General features: G+C 37.2%; 1 long non-coding RNA gene across 1 annotated transcript in view; it reads right to left on the bottom strand.

Annotated features, from left to right (window-relative positions):
- Positions 1 to 4,253: 4,253 nt before the first annotated feature.
- LOC120405794 overlaps positions 4,254 to 9,761 on the bottom strand; it is a 64,229-nt gene continuing 58,721 nt past the window's right edge. Inside the window, exons 3-4 of the long non-coding RNA XR_005598884.1 lie at positions 7,310 to 7,345; positions 4,254 to 4,377 (exon numbers count right to left, since the gene is read on the bottom strand). This is a non-coding gene — a long non-coding RNA (uncharacterized LOC120405794). The remainder of the gene's footprint in view (positions 4,378 to 7,309; positions 7,346 to 9,761) is intronic.

Raw genomic sequence — 9,761 nt, 5'->3', positions numbered from 1 at the left:
TACATGATGATATATATGCTGCTTGCCTATATCATGTTTCCCTTTAACATTGCTCAAGAAAATGATATTCACAAGAGAATCTATATAAACAAAATAAGTTGTTAAATCTGTTTTTTTTCCCTTAGGAAAAGCTGTAAAGATTATTTTAACTCCGGTAAGTCTGTGTTCATTGGCCGACTTATGTATAATCAATAGGTTGGGTCTTGGATATTCCCATAAAGCTTTATGAATTGACTTAGCAGTTTCTTAATGTACAAATTGTAAAGGTATTTTATAACTAGATCATTCTGAATGATTTAAATGAGTAAATTTTGCTGACAGATTTTTGATTTGCGGTGAAGTTATGTTAGAAGACATCCTTGGAAATCAGATTTTAAATGTGTATGTGTGTGTATTCACTCTGAACACTCATCCTAGTCAGAGAGCAGAATTACCATGTCACTTATCTGACTAATCACAACACAGGTGAAATTTTGAGTATTGAATATGTAGGATCATGCCACAAAGTTTAAAGAATAAAAGTATTTCTCATATATATTTAAACAAATATATTCAAAGAAATTGTGATTTGCTCATGTTATTCTGTAACCAGAAAGATTAAATTTATAAGCTATATTGTTTGATGCAAATTTTTTGCTCACATGAGATTAATTTAGGTCACCTTCTCTGTCTTTCAAGTTTGGAGAGTAATTTGTTAAATGAATTTATACTTACGTTTATATTACAAAATTATTTAAACTGACCAAAGCAAGATCATGGAAGTTTAGACCGATGCTCAGCTCTCATCTCCTACACTAGTTATTCCTTTCTTTCAGAGCAGTATGAATGTTATACTCCACTTTAAATTTCCATTTTTTCAGTTTGCTTTTGTCCATCTGCAATTCACACATAATTCACAGTTGGTTGTGCATTGTTAAATAACTGTAAACATGCCTTAAACTTTAATTTTCCTACTTTTGGCAGTTTGTGTTGAACCTTAGCATTATTTAAAACCAATAGTTTTCCTTTATGAAATTTGTTACATTTAAATTGCAGTTTATTCCAATAGAAGGCTTTGAGAACTATCTGGTAATGGAAATCTTCACTTTATATTAGGTACATTTTGATGTGCCTACTAATGTTGAAAGCATGTGACTTTTACCCAATAATTTGAATTTCTGTACTTTTTAAAAACTGGGTTTTTGACTTGAAAAATCATAACGTTTCCAAAGTCATTTCATGGATCACTGACAAAACAGATTGTAATGGCTCCTTGTAATCCTAAGAGTCTTAGGTATCAATCCAGCTTGTGTGCATGTGTGGAAAGTTCTCACATGAAAAGAGCCTTTTGTTTTTAATAAAGTCCCATAAATACTCTTAAAAAGGGCATGAAAAATATTTCCAAATGGGATATCCAATAAGGTGGATATTTTCAAATTTGAAACAAAAAACAAACAAACAAAAAACTTTCATGAGTATGCAATAGTATATAACAAATATCACCCAAATGATTTGAAGTACTAAAAGAATACACTTCAATTTACAATGAGTCTTCTTGAATAAGTCATTCTAACATATCAGTTACATTGAAGAAAATGTCTCAGCACCATTTGTTCTCAGAAGGATTCCATTATTCTCACAATTTAAAGAATAACCAATACAGGTTTATTTGTCTCTCATCTGAACACTAGATATGACAATGTCTCCAACAATATTGTCTCAGTACTGGTGATGGAGGCTCATGGTCAATAATGGCAATACTGCAATGTGGATCAGTTATCAGGATGTCATCATCCAGTTAACCCAAATGTGTGAATTAAATTAGTTCCTAGATCAAGGATATGGGAACTCAATCTTGGTCTTAGCCCATAGGAGAATTTTTTTGGGGGGTGTGGGGGGCGGGGTGGGAATGGAGAAAAGAAATCCTTCAACCTTTTTAAGTTCAAAGATAAAAATCTATTCCCTCCCCTCTCTGCTTTAAAATCCAAATTTTCACAGTGACACTTAACTGGTGCTTCCATTACTGGAATAATGATGGGTTTATTATTGACAGCTTTAGCACATATAAAAAGCTCTCCACAACTAAAGACAATACTAACAGAAAGCTCTCAACTTTCTCATAGCAATTTATAAAGATTTAAAGACAACACAGAAAACCATTACATTAAAACAATTTCTATTGCAATCAGCCAAACTTCTCCTTTAAATCTCTCCCTTTTCTGAAAGTAGAGTTAAAAGTTTAGTTGGATATTTTCCACTGCAACAAGGACCATTAAAAAGAGAATGCATGCATACTTGTAGATCTCTTCTTGTAATACACAATCTGCCATGTATAGATTTGCTAAGTAAATGTTGCTCCAAACTGGCTGAAGTTTTGAACAGACAGCTAGGGAAAATACAGGACTGCAGCACTGTCAGCAAAAAACATTTAATGCAATAAAACTGAAACATGAGTTGAATTTTAAGGGAATAGTTCCCTAATAATGGAAAGGAAGTCAGACAACATTGTTCACCGCCCATACAAATGACACCATGGTCCTCTTCATTGCACAATTATATTATTTCAGTTGTGATACAATAAATGATTGATGGGCAAGTTCAAATAATGTGCTAAGCACTAGCTGCATGTTAAACAACTTTTTTGTGTGTGGCTCATATAGGACTATGAGGGTGTAGTTTCTCACTAGGTAAATGCCAAACTAAAACAAATATCAAGTATATATCAAACAATTTCTGCAAGATCTGAGTGAATCCTTCCCTCATAAACTAGTTCAATTTTGGATAAATGAACGGCACTGGGCTAAATTCTGATCTAATTTACATCAATCTAAACCCAGAGGAATTCAATGGAAGTCAAAGGAGATACTCCAGCTATACACCATGTAACAGAACAGAAACTGACTCAGGTTTTCCTCATGTAATACTCTGTTTCAACATTCGCTCAACTCATCCAATGTGACTACATCCAAATATGTTCTACTTCTTTTCAGAACACAAATGTACCATGGTAGGAAATCAATCATTTATTTAATTTGGAACTGTTATAAAAAAGATTAGCTATAATTTTTTTTCTGAAATATTTAGAACTTCTTGAATATGAAGATATTATTCTTTATGCAGAAGAAACAAGATCCGAATCATATTGTATGAAAAAAAATATTTTCAATCCTATAGCCCCAATGGCAGGATGACTCTACTACAGCTGGTTTCCTTTAAAATGCTGTTTCAAATTTTTGAGGAAAACAGACCATTCTGTATTGGTGCCACATTTTTCCTTAGGTCTCTTGTGACATGTTTCTCAGCTGCCAGGCCCAAAAGAGTCACTGCATCCAAATCTCCTTCCTCTGCCCTCAAGCTTTCCCTTCTCCCTCATGTTCTCTCCAACTTCTGTTTTGCCTATATGCAGGTCTTCTCTTTTCCTTCAATTCACACTCCTCCTATTACTGCAAAGCTATGCCACAGGCCTAAAGCAGCATTTTCCAATGTGAACCCTACTATTGCTACCATCGGCTTTCCAAGTGATGTCCTATGGAAACACCACTCACTGCTGCTACTTCGCTGCATCAAGTTCATTCCATTCACCTACATATTCCTACCTGTGTATGGCCAAATTCAGCCCTGAGATAAGTAGTTGAATTTAGTCATATTCCTATCACCTTCAGTAGGAGTTGAATCCAGGTATGCCAGGGCTTGGCATTGTTATATACTGATTACCATTAACAGTACTGTGGGAAGTCACTTATTTAAATATCTAAGTTCAAGGCCTACAAAAAATTAAAATTTGTATAACCACCTCAAAAGTTGGAACAGTCAGTTGTGCCTATAAATTTTAAAAGCATGAAATCTGGATGGGTTCAGGATTTCCAGAATGAAATTCACCCACATTTTATTCATAAATATTTCTGCTTTCATCTTCCTTGCTACAGCTCTGTTCAGACTGCTGATCAGGCGCAAAGTGAAAATTGAGCTAGTTCTGATTAGAATTGCCCTGGCTCATTTTTTTTTTAACTACCTTATTTTTTCCTGCATCCAAATTCCAATATTTTTCTTTGAAATAAAATATGAAGCATAAAACATTTTTACTATTCCAATGTCCAGAAACCATTCTATGGAAAAACAGACTTTAAAAAAAGTTGAGAGTTCTCAGTTGCCCTATCACTAATTTCCACAACTTCCCTTAATATGCTGTTTCTACTAATGAGATCCTGAAATATTTTAGCAGAAATCAAAAGGGAAGAGAGCTTTACTCTGTAAAAAAAAAAAAAAAAAAAGCTCTTTGAGGAGGATTATTCTGAACATAAATCAATGGGTGATTCAGGGAATCTTCCTGCCTTCATTTGTCTGGCAGACTATTTTCTTCATTATTCTTGTTTTTTCCCCTGTCCTCATTATTTCTCTCTGGGAAGGAGAAAAAAGAAAAGAGCTTACAATGTAGCTAGAAAGTAGATCACTTAACCCAGGAAGTAAAAGTTCTGGAACTGGGATAAAACAGTCAAGGGGACATGGAAGGATAAATATTAGTTTTTCTTGCCTTTTTCTTTAATGATTGTCTCCCAAAATTCAGTTAGAAAAGTATTCTTTTAAATTAACTATGATGGCTAACAGGTCCAACAAGAAGAAATTAAAGTAACAACAAAAGTGACCTGAGTTAGCATGACAAGTGGGTTCTTAATTACAAAACTACTTTCAACACCATTAGATTCTGCAATGTGGCTCAAGATGCATCTACCATGAATTTTTCAGACTCTTTCTGAACTCTAAACAGAGAATGATCCAAGTCTTAAAGTTAACACAAGCCTTAAGCACTATACATTCAACAATGAGCTTTGATGTTTCATCCAAGAAGAGGAAAAAGATGATTGTCCAACAAGGGAAGGGTGGAATGATTTTCTCTCCTTTCTCTGCAAAATTTGTTCCACCACCAAAGCCTTCCTCCCTCCTACATTACCCCCCTTCACCTCCCAGCTTTCAAAATCAGGTTGTTGTATCTGAGAGGATAATAAAAGGGTGTAACAGGAGGATGCTGATAAAGAGGTGTCTCTATCCCAACGCATTTGGAGCAGAAGCCTCCCTTAACATCATCATGCCATAAAAACATGGTTAATGGGATCATCACTATGGCAGATCTACCAAACATGACCATTAAGAAACAGAAGTAGGCAAATAATTCAAACTATTTGCTGTAAATGCATATTTAAATGTTTAATGGATTTGATTTAGTCCTGCTCATGTATGTTCACTTTCCACAAACATTTTAGCAACTGAGATTTACTAGCACAAGTGTTAAAATTACACACATGAATATTTGTGGCAAGTGGATATTAAGTTTCCACCAGGAGTACTTACTTGGTGATGAAACTGAAACCTTACTACAATATATGACATTGCAGATAAATCAAAATCAACACTACTTGGATTTCACATATGTATTAGTAATCAACCCAAAGAATAAAATATATTTGAAGTGATATTTGTTCAGTAAATTTAAGTAATATATGTCATGGAAATCATAATCTCTGTGAGCACATTGCATGTGCAGAAAGAATAAATTCATCACATTATTCACTGTGAATTATTCATTTATCTTTAACAAAGTTTGTTCTCAATCTATTTCAAAAGGTCATACTACAAAGAACATTGATGAATTTAAGCGAGTGACAGTGACTTGAAGACTCCAGGATCAGAACAAAAAATGTTTGGCAGAGCTATTTTATACTTGAGATTCAGTAAGTAATAGCACCTGAAATTCTTGTAGAAATGTGAATCAGTGCTGGATCAAAGGTAGTATATGAGAAACTGTGCATGACAATTTCTGGGCTTCTTGGATTTATTGAAATTTTGACAGAAGCTATATTAAGTAAAGCTAAGTTATGAAATTTGATTTATAATCATGTGAACATTGACATATTAGGTAACTGAATAAAACAGTTTCCTCAGTACAACATTCATGAAGCCAGACCAAAACCCATGATTTTAAAAACATGTTTTTTGATCAATCTCATGATTTTGGGGTGGGGGGTGATTCATAATTTTTGAACTGAGATGGCTGTATCTACTATTTAGAAAGCCTATTCTTGGGGAATATGGTGGAGGAGAAATTTCAGTATAATTTAATCTCTTGCTCCTTTCTAAAGCAAGATCAACTGCCTATAAAATTTTAATCCAAAATTCAGCAGCATGAGGAGAGTTAAATACAGTAAACAACACACCCCACACCACTCACCCTACCATCTACTTTTTAACTGGAATATTTGGTGACATTTGTGAAATGCTGCAGACAACAGCCATCAGTCAGCTACAGACATGAGAGAAAAGCAGAGTCATGTTGCATATATGGAGAGCTATTTAACTCAGCCCTTGACTACTATATTTTGTGCTCCTTCAGCCATTTTTTGTTAGAGAAGATAATTCACAGCGGATCCCTAGACAGATTTATCAATTTTCCTCCACTGTAGACACAGGCCACATCCTTTTATCCAGAGGTACAATCTCTGGGCAGTTCCTCAACCATCTGGCTGCACTTTGATGGATATTAGGAGTAGCCACCAGGTGATTCCCAACATTGTAATGTAGGATTTTTTGCACTTCTCACCACTGTTACATTCTGCATATGCAGTGAGGTGATAAGTTTCCTCTTTTTCTCCACTCCATATTTACCATTACTAAAAACCCTGCTGCAGGGCTGGAGCCAACTTCCAATTTGCAGTTTTCTCATTAGTTAACACAACACTGACATTCAACTTTCAATGGCACAAGCACTGACAGGTACTACATCCCTGTGGTAGTAATTTGCTATATTTCAGCATGTTCCTCCTGTTCCCTCTTCTGTTTGCCTTTTACGTATGGAAGGAAGTCACTTGGTTGCCATTCATTCTCACCTTCCTAGACTACTGGAAGGGCACAGGCTGTATGTGGAGTAACAGCCTCAAAAGAGTCTGTTCTATCTAGAAATTTTGTACCCATGAACCTTGAGTGGGTTCAAGATTTCCCGTATTAAGTTCATTCGTTATCTGTAATTATGACTGTTTGCCATAGCAAAATATGCAAAAGTTGCAAATTTATAGAAAAACGCAAAACAAAATTACATTCGTTTGAGCAAAACATCCATTATGACTACAAACATTCCATGCAAAAAGCTTGAACAACTAATACTTTTAAACCATTTAAAAATCCAGGTCACACACTCATATTCTACTACCTGGCACATATTGTATATATATAGCCAAATTTGTAAAAATTCAAGAAGTTACCAAAAATCATGATTTTTTTATGCCACGCTCCTAAGTGTCATTTTTCTAATGAAATGTATGGTTTTGACAGACAACCTTACCTCTTTCATGCAGCATCTGCTGCTATGTGTTGACTGCTGGTGATCATCAGGAGGAAACAAAGTGAAAATTGGGTTAGCACTAATGACAGTAGATTGATATAATGCCAGGACTCTCTTCTATTTATTTTTTTCCCAGGAGCCTGTTTTTTAATAAGATAGTAATGGTAAATGTGAAACAAGAGCTAATATTTTTTAAATCAAAGTCAGATCAAACCAATAAACCATTACATGGAAAACAAACTTAAAATCATAAAAAATTCAAAATTTAGACTTTGAACTCCCCTTTCTTTTACATACGCTGCTCCCTAAAATATTAAATTTGAAACACTGGTGGAAATCAAAGGAAAGGCAACTTTAGTCTATGATAGACCTTTGCAAGAAGTATTCATCTGGAGACAAAGTGACATGGGTCATTTTAGGAAAATGTCTCTTTTCCTAAAAAATTTTTTCCATTAATACCCGAGGTCTTTAAAATAATCTCAATTTTTTTCTTACCATTAAAAAAAAAAGCTCTCTTTGTATGGAAAGAGTTTTTACAATGAAATTGCTCTAAAGGAAGCAGTGGTAGTCCCTTCAAAGCCATCCCCAACCATGACTCATTGGAGAATTTTCAGATCTGAATTCCAGAACATAAAATCTAATATTATATTTGGGACTTCTGTATTTCACAAACATATGGCTTCTTTTTTTATAAAATGTAAAATTAGTACTTCTGCAACAGGTGTGGCTTTTATTTTTATGTTTCTGAAATATCCCAGAATTAGAATAACTTTTGAACATATAGTAATATTCAACAGAGGTAAAATGAAGTTGCTTTAAAAAAGAATGGACCGTGGCTTTACATAAAGGCATGTTCTACATCTCTTCAATGTTCTTTTTCTGGGCCACAATCATTTTTCTTTCTTTGCTGCTTGTGTTTGCCCCTGAAGAGATACATTAAGAATAAATCAATAAGGTATCATCTATCCTGGTCCTGATTGACATTTGCTGCTCACAGCTTCAGGCTTTATGATCAGTAGAATAAAATGCTGCACTACTTATTGATTTTGTGATTTTTCTGCCAGATTAACTGAAATTGAGGAATGATAGGCAGTGGGACAAAGATGTTTAAAAACAGTTTATGTTTTTGCTCTTGAAAAATACTTCTGCATTAGCACACTTCTAGGAAGCAGTGGCTTACGAAAGGAGAATATTCAGAATCTATATTTCAGGTATCATTTATTTTGCTAAAAAGCACTGTATAATCTGACCCACAGCAGTATTTCCAAGTTACAACAGCATGCACTATGAGCAGGGCCAGCTCCAGGCACCAGCTGAGCAAGCTGGGTGCTTGGGGTGGCAGATTCTAGGGGGCAGCATTCTGCCCAATCCTAGGGCGGCACTGACGCTTTTTTTTTTGGTTTTGTTTGCTGCTCTGGCAGCCCTGTAGGGCGCAGAGGAGGGGAGCGCCCTGCAGCAAACTCGGCAGGGCAGCCTGCGTCCTTCCCTCCCTGCTGACCGGAGCAGCGCGGAGCTCTCCCAGCAGACGGCGCGGCAATCGGGGCTGCGGGGTGAGCTCCCCGCTGAAGTACTGGCCGCCCCCCTTCTCTCTCCCCCCCCCCCCACTAGACCAGGCGCGCACTCTGTGGCACAGGGAGTCCCCCTGCAGCCTGGGTCCGGCCGCCCTGTAGGGTTTTTTGTTTCGTTTTTTTCCCTGCTTTGCCAGCCGCGCCGTTGTCCCCCCCATCTCCCCCTTTGCCGCTCCAGACGTGTTTTTTGTTTGTTTGTTTTTTGTTTTTTCTCCCCCATGCCCTACCGCTCCGGCTGTGCTGAAGGTTTTTTTTTTCCACCTGCTTTGCCGCTCCAGCCGCACCGTGTTTTTTTGTTTTTGTCCCCCCCCCTCGCTTTACCGCTCCGGCCGCACCGTGTTTTTTTGCTGTTGTTTTTCCCCCCTGCTTTGCAGATTCAGCCGTGCCGTTTTTTATCCTCCCCCCCCAGCCGCGCTGTTTTTTCCCCCCTGCTTTGCCGCTCTGGCGCCCCCCCCCCCTTTTTTTTTTGCTTGGGGTGGCAAAAAAGCCAGAGCCGGCCCTGACTATGAGTTGCTACTGTTGTATAATCTAACATCAGCCAAAGCTAACTTTTTCCCCCAGCTTTTTTACACAGCTGCAAGGTTTCTCACATCTCCCCATCCTGCTACAGACTTTCAGAGAACTTCCAGATGTGAAAGGATCATTCAGTCGCTAGGACAATTCAAATATTGACTTCTCTGGTGAGACTGTTAACATTGGTGCTAATTTGTTCCAGCTGTGTTTAAACCAGTGTCCTAGAGATGTAAAGCACTTTATTCTTTTACCTATGAGCAGGGGCGGCTCTAGAAATCAGGCTGCCCCAAGCAGCGCGGTGCGCTGCGCCGCCCTTCCCCGGTCCCGCGGCGGGTCCCCTCTTCCCGCGGCTCCGGTTGAGCTCCTGCCGC

The sequence above is a fragment of the Mauremys reevesii genome, linkage group 5, assembly GCF_016161935.1.
Source record: "Mauremys reevesii isolate NIE-2019 linkage group 5, ASM1616193v1, whole genome shotgun sequence".
Taxonomy (NCBI): domain Eukaryota; kingdom Metazoa; phylum Chordata; order Testudines; family Geoemydidae; genus Mauremys; species Mauremys reevesii.
The sequence above is the reverse complement of the archived record's forward strand: the minus strand, read 5'-3'. Positions and strand labels throughout refer to the sequence as shown.